Source organism: Equus asinus, unplaced genomic scaffold, assembly GCF_041296235.1.
Source record: "Equus asinus isolate D_3611 breed Donkey unplaced genomic scaffold, EquAss-T2T_v2 contig_583, whole genome shotgun sequence".
In the NCBI taxonomy this organism is placed as follows: Eukaryota; Metazoa; Chordata; class Mammalia; order Perissodactyla; family Equidae; genus Equus; species Equus asinus.
In genome coordinates, this window is record NW_027225275.1 from 207,333 (window position 1) to 220,090 (window position 12,758).

The window sequence follows — 12,758 nt, forward strand, 5'->3', positions numbered from 1 at the left end:
ATTTCTGAAATTAGGAAGTGATGTCATAGTTTAATTGGCAGCATTCTTTTTCTCTCTTGGTGGCATGTAAAATAATGGTGCTTCTTAGACTTGATAGTGTCTTAGTGGTATATGCAAGGATATTTTATTGATGCACTTTTTGTCTTGGCAGAAAATTAGAAACAATTTAAATGTCTGTTAAATTAAATTTAGGCAGGAAACTGGTTAAATAAAGTACAGTACAGCTATACAATGCAATACTCTGCAACCCTTACAAAGAATAAGGGAGGCATCATGGAAATATGACCATGATACATTTTAAGTAAAAACATCAAGTTATAGATTGGTATGTAACAGGAAAAAAGGAAGTGTATGTGTGCATTTGGGCATACGTTTGTATATGTACAGAAAATAGCTCTTATGATTAATTTTATTAACTTGATATTATGAAAGTATCTGGAAAAAAACTAATCTAATCAGAAAGTAGTCATGAGAAGAAGAACTTAAAATGAAATTCACCTTTTCACTGCTCCATCCCATGCCTGCAAGGAAAGCCATGAGCAACGTACACAGTCCTCCTGACCCAGGGAAACCAAGATACACACTGCTGAACACCGACAGCACAGACAGCCCCAAAACAAGGCACGCCCGCTTCCATACAAGTTTGTCCTTGAGGAGAAAAAACGTGGATTAGCTCAATTATTTCATAGAACTGATTTTTAATTATTGATTTTTCCATATTCAGGACTTAGTAGAAAATAAAAATGTCTGTATCTGTGCACATAAATGCATGACATAACATTTACTTTCTTTTCCTTAACAAAAGTAGAGTTAGCATGTGTACAAACGCAGCTTCCCCGTTCAGGAACCTCAGTGAGCCTCCTCTGAAGTCATTGACGCAGAAGTCCGCAGGGCTGAACGGAGCAGCAGAAAAGAGTGTGTGGGCTTTGGAAGTGGACAAATTAGGGTTAAAATGCAAGCTCTTTCCCACCATTGGCTATGCAGTGGCCATATTACTTAGCCTCTCCAAGCTTTGTTTCCTCCTCCTTGAAAGCAGTTACATCATGGGGTTTTTGTGAAGCTTAAAGATATGATATCTCTATTATTTTTAGGTTCTCTATTTACTCTTTAATGTGATGCTCTCCAGTTCTTCTTTCTAAATCTTTGAATACCAAGAAACTCTAGGTGGCTGTAGACTGAGAGGAGTCTGTGGTGTTGATTTTTAAAATCTAAGCAATGTGCTCCTCTCTTTCGTTACTTGTCCCTGTTCAGCCTTTAAACTTCTTGATTGCTTTAGAAGGCAGCAGGTCCTTAGAAGGGTTCGACTGGAAGCGCACAGGCCCTGGCAGTGGATGAACTGAGTTCATACCCAGCTCTACGGCGTTCTAGCTACGTGACCTTGTTTAAGTCATCTCTCCCTGAGCCTCAGCAGTGAAATGGTCATATTAAAGGTATTCTCTTCATGGGTTATTGTGTGGATTGCACTAGATCAGCGCTTCCCAACAGAACGATCAGTGATGCTGGAAATTTCTATGTCTGTACTGTCTCTGGAAATGTCCTGTGTCTGCTGGAGCTGCATGTAGATAGTCGCTGCCCTGATGAGCACAGCGGGACTTTACTCAACTCACCTGTCATTTTATACACAGTAAGCAACAAAATGTAAGCCATCATTTTTCTTTGTACTTTGTTGCATAATTAGAAAATCCTTGAATTTTCTTTTATGCATTCATAAAATCTTTTACAGACTATTTTACTTGGAGTTTTTTTGCAGCACAATAAAAATTCAAATCAACATACATTCTGATAATGCAAACATTAATTTTCTTAATTAAAGTTTTACTTCAGTTAAGATTTGAATTCCATTCAAAATGCTCTGAAATCTCAAAATAACACCAATTCTTTTAGAAAAGAAAAGGTTTTTATATGTTTACCTATCAGAAGAGACTAAAGAGGGTAAAGGAAAACAAACAAGCCTTTGTTTCTCATTAAGAATCACTATGTACAGTAAAGAACTTCAATCTACTCGGTGAGAAAGAGACTATATTTTAATGAAATGTTAAGGTCTATCTATTTGATAGTATTAGAATCTAAGGTATTTTGACACTAAAACCGTGGGCCCAAAGAACCATTTTATATCTTGATTTAGTTGAGTATTATGAATAATAATAAAAATAAAAAATAAATTAATTAAAAAAATAAGACTTGCGGGGCTGGCTGGGTGGCGCAGTGGTTAAGCTCGCACGTTCCACTTCGGCGGCCCATGGTTGGCCAGTTCGGATCCCAGGTGCAACCTATGCACTGCTTGTCCAGCCATGCTGTGGCAGGCGTCCCACATATAAAGTAGAGGAAGATGGGTACGGATGTTAGCTCAGGGCCAGTGTTCCTCAGCAAAAAGAGGAGGATTGGCAGCAGATGTTAGCTCAGGGCTAATCTTTCCTCAAAAAAATGAAAATAAAAATAAGACTTGCATATCCTATTAGTTTGGAATTCATGTTATTTGTTTTACAGTGCAAGCTGAAGTGTACAGAATATAAATAGGAGAAGAAAATCCCAGGACTGCATTAACATCTTCAAGGTTTAGCTGTCTTCCTAAGCCTCACAGACAGCACTGACAGAGCAGCAAGCAGTTTTAAAATGGGGGTCATTTGCTAAATCACGTCCTTCACATGGCTCTGAGGGAGTGTTCCAGAATGTTTTCCCGTGACATTTTAGAGCACGACTTTCCCACAGATGGTTTCCTTTACCTGGTCACTGCTTGGGAAGTACTGAATAAAAAATCCAAGAAGAGCCCCAGCCGCCACACCAATTACTACCTCCAAAATGCCTCTGAGGACATTAAAAACCGTGGAACCTTAGACACACATAAAAAAATCTTCAGTCAGAACTCTAAATCCATAAATACAAAGACTTTACTTCAATCATCACACAAAGCATCTGATTACACAGAAGGAAAAGTTTACAGATATTTCCTGCTCTCCACAGTCTTAAATATATGTGACTTAAAGTGTCTAATAAAATGGGCCTATCTTATAAGAAAGGTATGCATTATTAGAGATAAACTTCAAAATAGGCATAAACTATGATTTGTGCACTTTTTTGTACATTTACTTCAAAAAACTTTACCTAAAGGGCCTAAGAAAATATGAAAGATAAAATTCATGATTCAGAGCTAATTGGTATGATATGCATAGGCTGGGTGAGTAGACTGATCTAGTTTTCAAACAGCCATTTAATAGCCTGATTTTTTTTTGTGTGAGGAAGGTTGACCCTGACCTAACATCCGTTGCCAATCTTCCTCTTTTTACTTGAGGAAGATTGTCACCGAGCTAACATCTGTGCCAGTCTTCCTCTATTTTATGTGGGACACCGCCACAGCATGGCTTGAAGAGCAGCGCTATGTCCGTGCCTGGGATCTGAACCCACGAATCCTGGGCCACTAAGGCAGAGCACACGAACTTAAACCATTACCCCACAGGGCTGGCCCTACGAGCCTGATTTTAAAATAACAAATGTACACTGATTTTAGTAGGTTTGATATGTATAGAATACAGGAACTTAATTTGAGAATTAAAATCAAGAATCTTTTCTTACTATGATGAGTGTAAAGGACTCATTCCTTCTTGAATGTTTATTCTAAAAGCAAACTGAAAACAAATTATTTTTGAAATTGCTCTTAGAAGAATCTTTATTTCTTACTCAGCTTCTTTGAAATAATAGAGAGGTAAGTAGAACCAATATTTTCCCCCATATCATACAGAACTTAGGAAACTTTAATTAAAAAAACTTTGTGAACACATTGTGCAGAAAATTATATTAAAGTTGCTCAAAGGGGCCGGCCCAGTGGTGCAATGGTTAAGTTCACACATTACGCTTTGGCGGCTAGGGTTTGGCAGTTTGGATCCCGGGTGCAGACATGGCACCACTTGGCAAGCCATGCTGTGGTAGGCGTCCCACATATAAAGTAGAGGAAGATGGGCAAGGATGTTAGCTCAGGGCCAGCCTTCCTCAGCAAAAAAGGGGATTGGCAGCAGATGTTAGCTCAGGGCTAATCTTCCTCAAAAAAAAAAAAAAAGTTGTTCAACACATAAAGCCCTTCTTCACACACTATTCTAAGAAAAAATGTACTAACTAGTTATTGTGGGTTTTTGTCATTGTGGTTTAGAGTACGCAATATGTCACCCCAAATATGCCACTGGGGCATAAGGATTATTCTGAGTTGAAGGCAATTGAGAAGAAGCAGATATAAGAAAAGCTCTCTGCCCTCTCACTATTTGCCCAAAAGCAGGACATACATTCATAAAGGTGTCCCCTCTCCTTTTTACCAGGAAGGACAGAAGTTAATCACTGAGACAACTTGGGACACTTATGGGCCCTTATCAGCCCCAAGACAGCACCAGAGGAATTCACATCACAAACTTTGCTAAAACAAGCCCTTATCTACCGTTAGGTCCCCATATGTTTCTTTTCCCACAATTTGCTGCCTCTAGAAGCTCAAAGCTCCTTTATCTTGTGCTTCTCCACATAATTATTGTTCTTTGCTAAAATGCTGAACAAGCCCAAATTCTGACCGCTCCTTTGACTTACTCATCTTTGAGGTCTTGTGTAAGCACAATGCACACGTTAATAAACTGTTTTTCTCTTGTTAGTCTGTCTCTTGTCAGTCTGATTACAGGGCCCCAGTCAACGAACCTGGTGTGGGAAACGGTTTTTCCTCCCCTACAGTTTCAATTATCTCTTGTATTTAAAAAAATGATTACCTCTGTAGTAGTTTTATTTAGCTAGGACAGCTCTCTATTAGGTAATAGTGTGACTGTCAAAAACATTTATCTGTGATAATAGTATACGTTGCAAGATATTACAGTAAATAATTTACTATAAATGTGTAGAAAGTAACTAACCACTTTCAGTCTCCCGTATAGTAAGATTGTTTAAAAGAAAAAAAGACTTCTTGGGCCCCACCTCTGAAAATTCTGATGCAGTAAGTCTGGCCGGGCCTGGGATCCACATTTTAAAGAGGCTCCAGGTAGCTCCTATCCAGATGGTCTAAGGACTGCATTTAGTAGGGCAGGGCAGAGGGTACAGAGTATTGTCAAGTAGGAAGGTTCTTCAGGCTAGCCCCACCCCCACCCCCACCCCTCAGATTATGAAAACCCCAGCAGCCGCTCCCCACGGCCCTCCCTACCCTGCTCCTGTGTGATTTTAATGCAAACTCTGTTGCTCTAAAGCTGTGGTTTCCATTCCCAAAGATTATGATTTAAGTGGCCTAAGGTAGGGCCCACATATGAGTATTTTTAAAAAGTTCCCAGGTAATTATAGTGTGCAGCTGAGGCTGAGAACTATTGTTTTAAAGGTGTATACCAGGAAGCAGGGAGAATGTACGATTGGACAGGTACAGTAGAGTTAAAATAGAGACAAGGGTGTAGATTCGACCTAATTGGTAATAGAGAATCCTTGCTGGTGCTTGAACAAGAAAGTAAGACTATCAAAACAATGCTTTGAGAAGATTAATTCACCAGTGATACACGGTGGGGACTAGACGTAAGGCAACTTCAGGGTGTGGGAAGAGGTGAAGTACTAGGTAATTGGCATACGTCAAATATAGTCATAAAATGGGAGGATAACCATGGGGCAGAGAGACTGAGAACACAAGACTTTCTAAGGTGTGTTCCCACTAAATAATCTGAAGCTAAACTTAGCCCACAATTACATTTTGTCAATAATATGAAATTGCAAATCTTATCTTCCAGTCTTGGAAACAGATTAAAAAGTGAACTTAAATGTGTGCTGTCCCAAAGGATAATAAAGGTGTTGAATAACAGTAGGGAAAAAATGCCTTAAGTTCCTGTTTTATTACTACTTAAAACAAAATATGTCTGTATCAGACAGTTATTAAGTATTAATAAGATACACATTAAAATAATTATTTCCCCTAAAATGTTAAAGACGAGAGAACAGAAACTGTCCCTCCCACTTGGACTACTTTGTCCTTTGTGCTCACTGAAACACCTGCTCACCCTCTGTGCGCAGTCTCGAAGGCTGACCCTCCCGGGTGGCTGCATGCAGAAGCTGTTCTCCTTCTTTCGACTTTGCTCTTTTGAAGCCCCCTCACGCACCTACCACAGTACTTGAGCATTTTATATTTAGAGGGTGAAGGGAGTAAAGACAAGAAGCCACTGGTTTCTCCTTAGGTATAGAACTAACTCTTGGAGTTGCTTTTTCTATTTTAATTTGCCTTAATCAATTATCAAGGAAATATGCCACACTCACAACATCATATCTATGTCGCTAGAGCATAAGAGAACAGCACACATGAACTGATCAGTTTACCTGTGGAAAAGGCCATGCCCAAGCACGTGTTGAAGCCAGTGATGGCCAGAATGTCATCAAAGCTGCCAGCAGCCATGAGTAAGGTCGGGACACCTTTTTCAACACCATAGCCCCCTTCCTGCAAAAGGAGCATTGAAGGCACCACCACAACTGGAGACACAGCACCTAAGACAAAACTAAGCAGGCAGCACTTTAAATATTTATGATAGCATCTTCTTCATTATTACTATTATTAGTGAAATTATAATAACCTCCACTCTTTCAGAGGTTACACTTTAGACAATTACAGTCTTTCAAAGGCAGTGAAGTCCCAAACAGAAACACACGCACAGCTACAAGTTCTACAGAACACTTCTTCTGAGCGTGGCCATGGACAACTTGCGTTGGGACTACGCAGCCTGTCTGAAATCTGTATTTACGGCTGGTCTGGAAGACCTAATGGGGTGAGGCCCCAGGAATCTGCCTTCTATCTAAACAAAACATCCACGGCATGAGGTTTGAAAAACACGGCCATGGACTTTTTGGATTGGAATCCAGTGATGCGAGGCCTTCTATCAGGACCTGGCATGTAAAAATCAGACAACAGATTAGAAGAGGAAGGCCATAGTGACAGTAACAGTGACACTGATAACGGCAGCAGTAGGATAGCAGAAAGCATTTATGAAGCTCACTATGTACCTAACACCATTTTAAGCACTTCACATATATTAACTAATTTAATCCTCACAACCACCCTATGAGGTAGCTACAATCATTATCTTTGTTTTGCAAATGAGGAAATGGAGGCACAAAGAGATTAGGTAATTTGCCGAAGATCACATACTGGAAAGTCAGAGCCGAGATTTGAATCTAGGCAGTATAGCTCGAGAGTGTTAACCGTGAGAAGTAAGTAGTTCTTACTTCTTGCCTACTTATCAGCACCAAATTATTATTATTTTTTTTAAAGATTGGCACCTGTGCTAACATCTGTTGCCAATCTTTTCTTTTTTCTCCCCAAAGCCCCCCAGTACATAGTTGTAGACTGTAGTTGTGAGTGCCTCAGGCTGTGCTATATGGGACGCCAATGCCACCTCAACATGAGCCGTGGGGCTGGCCCCAACACCAAATTCTTACCAAGTACTTTCATATTTATTTACTTCTTATGGCTCTTAAATCTTAGAAGTAGGAACCGGGGGCTGTCCCAGTGGCATAGTGGTTAAGTTCATGTGCTCTGCTTCGGCGGCCCAGAGTTTGCTGGTTCAGATCCTGGTGTGGACCTATATACTGCTCATCAAGCCATGCTGTGGTGGCATCCCACATAGAAGAACTAGAAGGATTTACAACTAGGATATACAACTATATACTGGGCCTTTGGGGAGAAAAAAAAAGAAAAGAGGAAGCTTGGGAACAGATGTTAGCTCAGGGCCAATCTTCCTCACCAAAAAAAAAAAGAAGAAGAAGAAGAAGAAGAAGAAAGAACTAACAGCAGGAGGAAAATACAGCAGAACAGATAATCATAAGAGCCTGGTGAAAGGAGGAGGAGGCCTGTGCTAGGTGTGGATCACCGTTGAGCATTCGTTATCCTTTGTATGGACTTTGAGGAGAGATCTGGCATCTCTCACTGGCATGGAATCAGGCATAATAAAAGTCTATTACTTCCTCAATAGTTTAAATTATTATAAAACTGTCAAAGTTAGCACCTACAAAGACATACACTATATTTTGAAGTTATAATGTTTATATGCTGGTATATTAATAGTCATAATATTATGCTGGAATATCTGTATTGTATTTTCTGATGTCCTTACGAAAATATTATGCATTCACTTATATAGCGTCAGAGAAAGTCCTAAATGTCCGTGTGTATTTTCATACGACAAAGAAAAATCATTACCCCAGTATAAATCCCCATTGCCACGGCAAACCCATTAGGAAGTGGGCAAGAAGAGCAGATGAGCATGCCTCCACAAGACAGGGACCCATGGCTAATCTTACACAGACACCCTTCAGCTTCCTCAGGGCCTGAAATATAAAAATAGACATACGAAATAACCCTCTAAAGACACACAGAGAGAATGACATTAAATGCTTTTTCTTCAGTGTTCAGACTGTCTGGATCATCCATCATGAATTTTCCAGGTAATGAGTTTTATTTAACAAACATTTCAGTGTTCTAAGTGTTTTAGAGTTGGCTTATTAGTCCTCATAGCAACCTATGACACAGGGGATAATATTATCATCATTGTTTAGATTTTCTCATCCAAAAAGGCACAAGTTAAAGCTGTTCTCCAAGATCATGAAATTAGTGAGTGGTGGAGCTTGGTTTGAGCTCGGCCAGGCTGCTTTCAGAGTCTGTGCTCATAACCTCCACACTAGCTGATCTAACCGTCTCGGTGTTGGCCATATGTATAATTTGTGGCCCCAGAATGAACGGGATGTAAAGGCAATCCTCAAGAACATTCATTCCTGCTTTCAAAAGCAAACACGAAAAAAGCACACTTTGAGACTCATTCTGTATGCTAGGCAGTTTTCTGAGCCAGCATAGTTAGTCCTAAACACTCGTATAGGGCTTTCCACACCAAAAATATGATGTCTTCTCTCTCACAACCCTTATTTATAACTACGGCCTGTATCTCTGTCAGAGAAAAGGGGAGCCTTTATTCTTGGTGCTGTCCCTAGATAGACAGTAACTCCACCTTTCTCCAAGAGAGAGTATGGGAACATCTTTTGGGGACAGTCCTGTATGAAATAAATTTCATTCTGTCGTTCTGAATGCTGTGCAAAGTGTCCACATCCATTTCCTAAAGCTCAGTCATTCTAAATACTTGCAATATTGGAAGAACAAAATTCCAAGTCAATAATTAGAAATTTATACTTCAATACCTGTGGATCAAGCCCAAGGCCAGCACGAACCAATATGACAGATAGTGCTATGCTTCTCAAAGCGGAAGACCACTTCTGCTTGATCTGTACGTTATCATTGATGACAGGGATATTTCTGATGAGAAACCCAGCAAGCAGCATGCCTGGGATGGAGAAATCAAACAAATCTTTAGTTTTCAAATACAGAAAATATTTTCAGTACTTTAGATGTAGAAGAGACTATCCCAGGATTATAATCCCAGGAACCACTTCTTTTATGCTTAGTCCTTAGATGAAATTATGTCAAACTTTTAATGAAAAAAAAAATTACAGGAGCTAAGAAAAGGCTTTAATATGCAGATAAAAATGAAAGATTAGAATAATTAATAATTCATTAATAATTGAACCTGAAAGAGAGAAACAGGATGTAGTATTTGGGTAGAAAGTATGATCAAATTCTGAATATAAAATGTTTTAATACAAGGCCCAATTCAGTCATCTCTTTGTATGCAAACAGCAGAAAGATTCTAAAATTATTTACCATGCCAGATTACTTGAAATATCAATACCTATATGGGCTCTATTTTACCTATTTTCAAACCAGATAATTTAATAAAAAACATATAACCTGCTTTGCAAAGGCTTAGAAGTGAGTTATCATGAAATAGACATTGTTCTGTCATGTCAGCTGGTGACTCTTCTTTCCTTCAGCCATTCAACATTTATCAAATGCCTTCGGTACTTTCGACACTATAGTAGGTATTAGAGATATTGCAATGAACAAAGGCTCAGTACTATCCCTCAACAAGCTTTCAGTCTATGGGGGCAACCTCAATTTTATGGAAGCATGAGGAGGCCTTATACAAGCTGAGACAAGGAAGGGTGAGTCAGCAGGGGCCAAAGAAGGGGAAGGGGAATGAAGAAGGGGCTGGAGAAGTTGAGAAGTTTCTGGGAGAAATAACAGTTTCTTCCAAGGTATGAAGGGAAAGTGTGACACATTCTGGGAACTGCAAGTAGTTGAGTGTGCCTGAGGAAGCCGGGTAGTTTGTCAGAGAATCCTGCCCTCCCTGATACCACATGCCCAGATAGGGGAAGGATTTCTCCTCAGAGACTGCAAGCCGTCCACACTCTGTTCTTCTCCAGCAGGACTCTTTTCTTACCACGTCCTTATATGGACCACACTTCAAAGGACTAAATAAATTTACTAACTTTGGGTTGTTTTATATGTAAGCTTATGAGAATAGAGATGAATTACAAGTATAGCTTTTTGTGACTTGTTCCAGACACCATTAGGCAAGGAAGCATCTCTTCCAGGCATTTCTCATTGCTGCCATTTAATCTAGAAGAAGTTATGAATTCTGCAGTCATGATCTTTCTAGAATTTTTGAAAGTAAGAACCAGCCTACAATAGCTGTTTTTAAAAGAATAATAATATATTTGCTCATGATAAAATTAAACCATGACAGACAATGTAAAGTGACCAGTACATGTCCTACCCCAAGTGCAACTTTCCAGCTTCATTCCCCAAAGGTTTCCACTGTCCAGAGTTTTCTGTGCCCTTCCAGAAAGTTTCTCTACCTATTAAAGCATGCTTCTCTGTGTGTGTGTACGTGTGCTCTTTTGCACTGGACACAAATGAGAGCATGTTTAAATACCATTGTATAATCTGTTTCTTTTCCACTTAACAATATATCGTGGACATATTCCCAATGATGCACATATATATTTGCCTTGTTTTTTTTAATAGTTGGAATAGTTTCTCGTTGTGTGGAAGTACCATAATTTTTGGACTAAGTAAGGGACTTGAAGGAACTTTCCAGACTTTTCATTACAAACAGTGCTGAAATGAGCACAGTATTTATTAACTGCATGCCAGACCCTTACTCTACCCTGGTAATGCAGAGGCGAGCTACACCAACATGGGCCTTGTCCACATAGAGCTTACATATTTGTAGGTTTGTGCAAGTATATCCATAGGATAATTCTTAGCAGTGGAAATGTTAGGCTCCAGGGTACAGTGTATATCATTTTTATAGATATTAATGAATTACCAGCCAAAAATGCTGCACTAACCTTACATTTCATTAATTTGTCAACAGTTCTTTACTGAAACTTAAAATGTGAATCTAAACCAGCCCTAAATTGATTATAGCATACAACTACCTGAAATCAAAAGGAATAATAGTCTAATAAGAACTCACAAATATGTAGGAGTTTCTTTTGGAGTTTTGGAGGGGATGAAGGAGCATTTTTCATTTCTGAGATGAATGTACAAACAATTTCCCTGAGACAGTTCTGTTTGCCGATGGCCTCCGTTGATGTGGCCACCTGACTGTGATTAGGAAGGCGCCCCCTCTGGCCTCTGAGCCCCTGGGGGGGGCCTTTCCCTTGGGTGTGGAGAAAAGAATACCTTCTTTGATAAGGAGTATTCTTCTTTCCTCCTTAATTTCTATTACGGAAATTTTTTAAAACATGCAAAAATTATCAATACATGGCCAATCTTATTTCATCTACTCTCAAGTTATTTTGAAGCAAATCATTATTGAAAAAAATTTCCAGCAACCCAGACCATCAGCAAAGGAAACAGTGTCCTAGGAAAGTTGTTTTCACATTCATTTTTGGAATAAAAAATGCTCCTTCATCCTCCATCTCTGGCAATTATTTCAATGAATTTTTAAAAATATGGAATAGGAGATCACCACACATGTCTGTCTTAACAAGTCTTCTTTATGGATTCAGATAATGTTTCAGTTTTAGATACTGGCCCTAATACGCTAAGAGCCAGTAAACTTCTGTCACAAGCGTACCACTATAGAAAGGGATGGTAAGACACATTACGTACGTGACTTTTAAGAATGATTTCAGTGACCTCAGGAGATTTCATGTAATCACAAAGCCCAAGGATTTATCATTTTGCAACATGTGTATTTTGATTGTTGCAATAACAGGCATGGAGTGGAAAAGAGAAGGATGAGGTGTAAAGGGCCTTTTCATGGCGTCTAGAACAGTAGTCCTCAACTTAGGTTGCATATTAGAATCACCTGGGGAGCTTTTAAAAATTCTGATACCCAGGGCTACTCCATTCAATTAGTTCAGAATCTCTGGGGTGGGTCCCAGGCATCAGCTTTTTAAAAAATTTCCCAGATGATTCCTACGTGCAGCCAGGTTTGAAAACTTATGATTTTTCTGTGGAAAGTGTGGTCTTTGAGCTTATTAGAAAGGCAGAATCTCAGGCCTCACCCCAGACCTACTGAATTAGAGTCTGCATTTTAACAAGATCCAAGGTCATTCTCTGGATAATAAAGTGTGAGAAGCTCTGACTTAGATGCAGGGGTTAGTAAACATTTTCTGTAAAGGGCCATACAAGAAACACTGCAGGCTTTGTGGGCCACATGGTGTCTGTTATAAGTTCTCAGCCCTGCCACTGTAGTATAAAAGCAGCCACAGACAATATGTAAATGAATGAGCATGAGTGTGTTCCAATAAGATCTTATTTACAAGAAGAGATGGTTTGCCAACCCTTTATCATAGCACACAGGCATATTTAGAAACAGCCCCCCTTTTGTTTTTTGGTGAGGAAGATTTGCCCTGAGCTAACATCTGTGCCAAGC

The 12,758-nt window shown here is 39.4% G+C and overlaps 1 pseudogene; it reads right to left on the reverse strand.

Moving 5' to 3' along the window:
• Positions 1-12,758, reverse strand: part of LOC139044072 (sodium/hydrogen exchanger 9B2-like) — a 52,077-nt pseudogene that overhangs the window by 15,218 nt on the left and 24,101 nt on the right.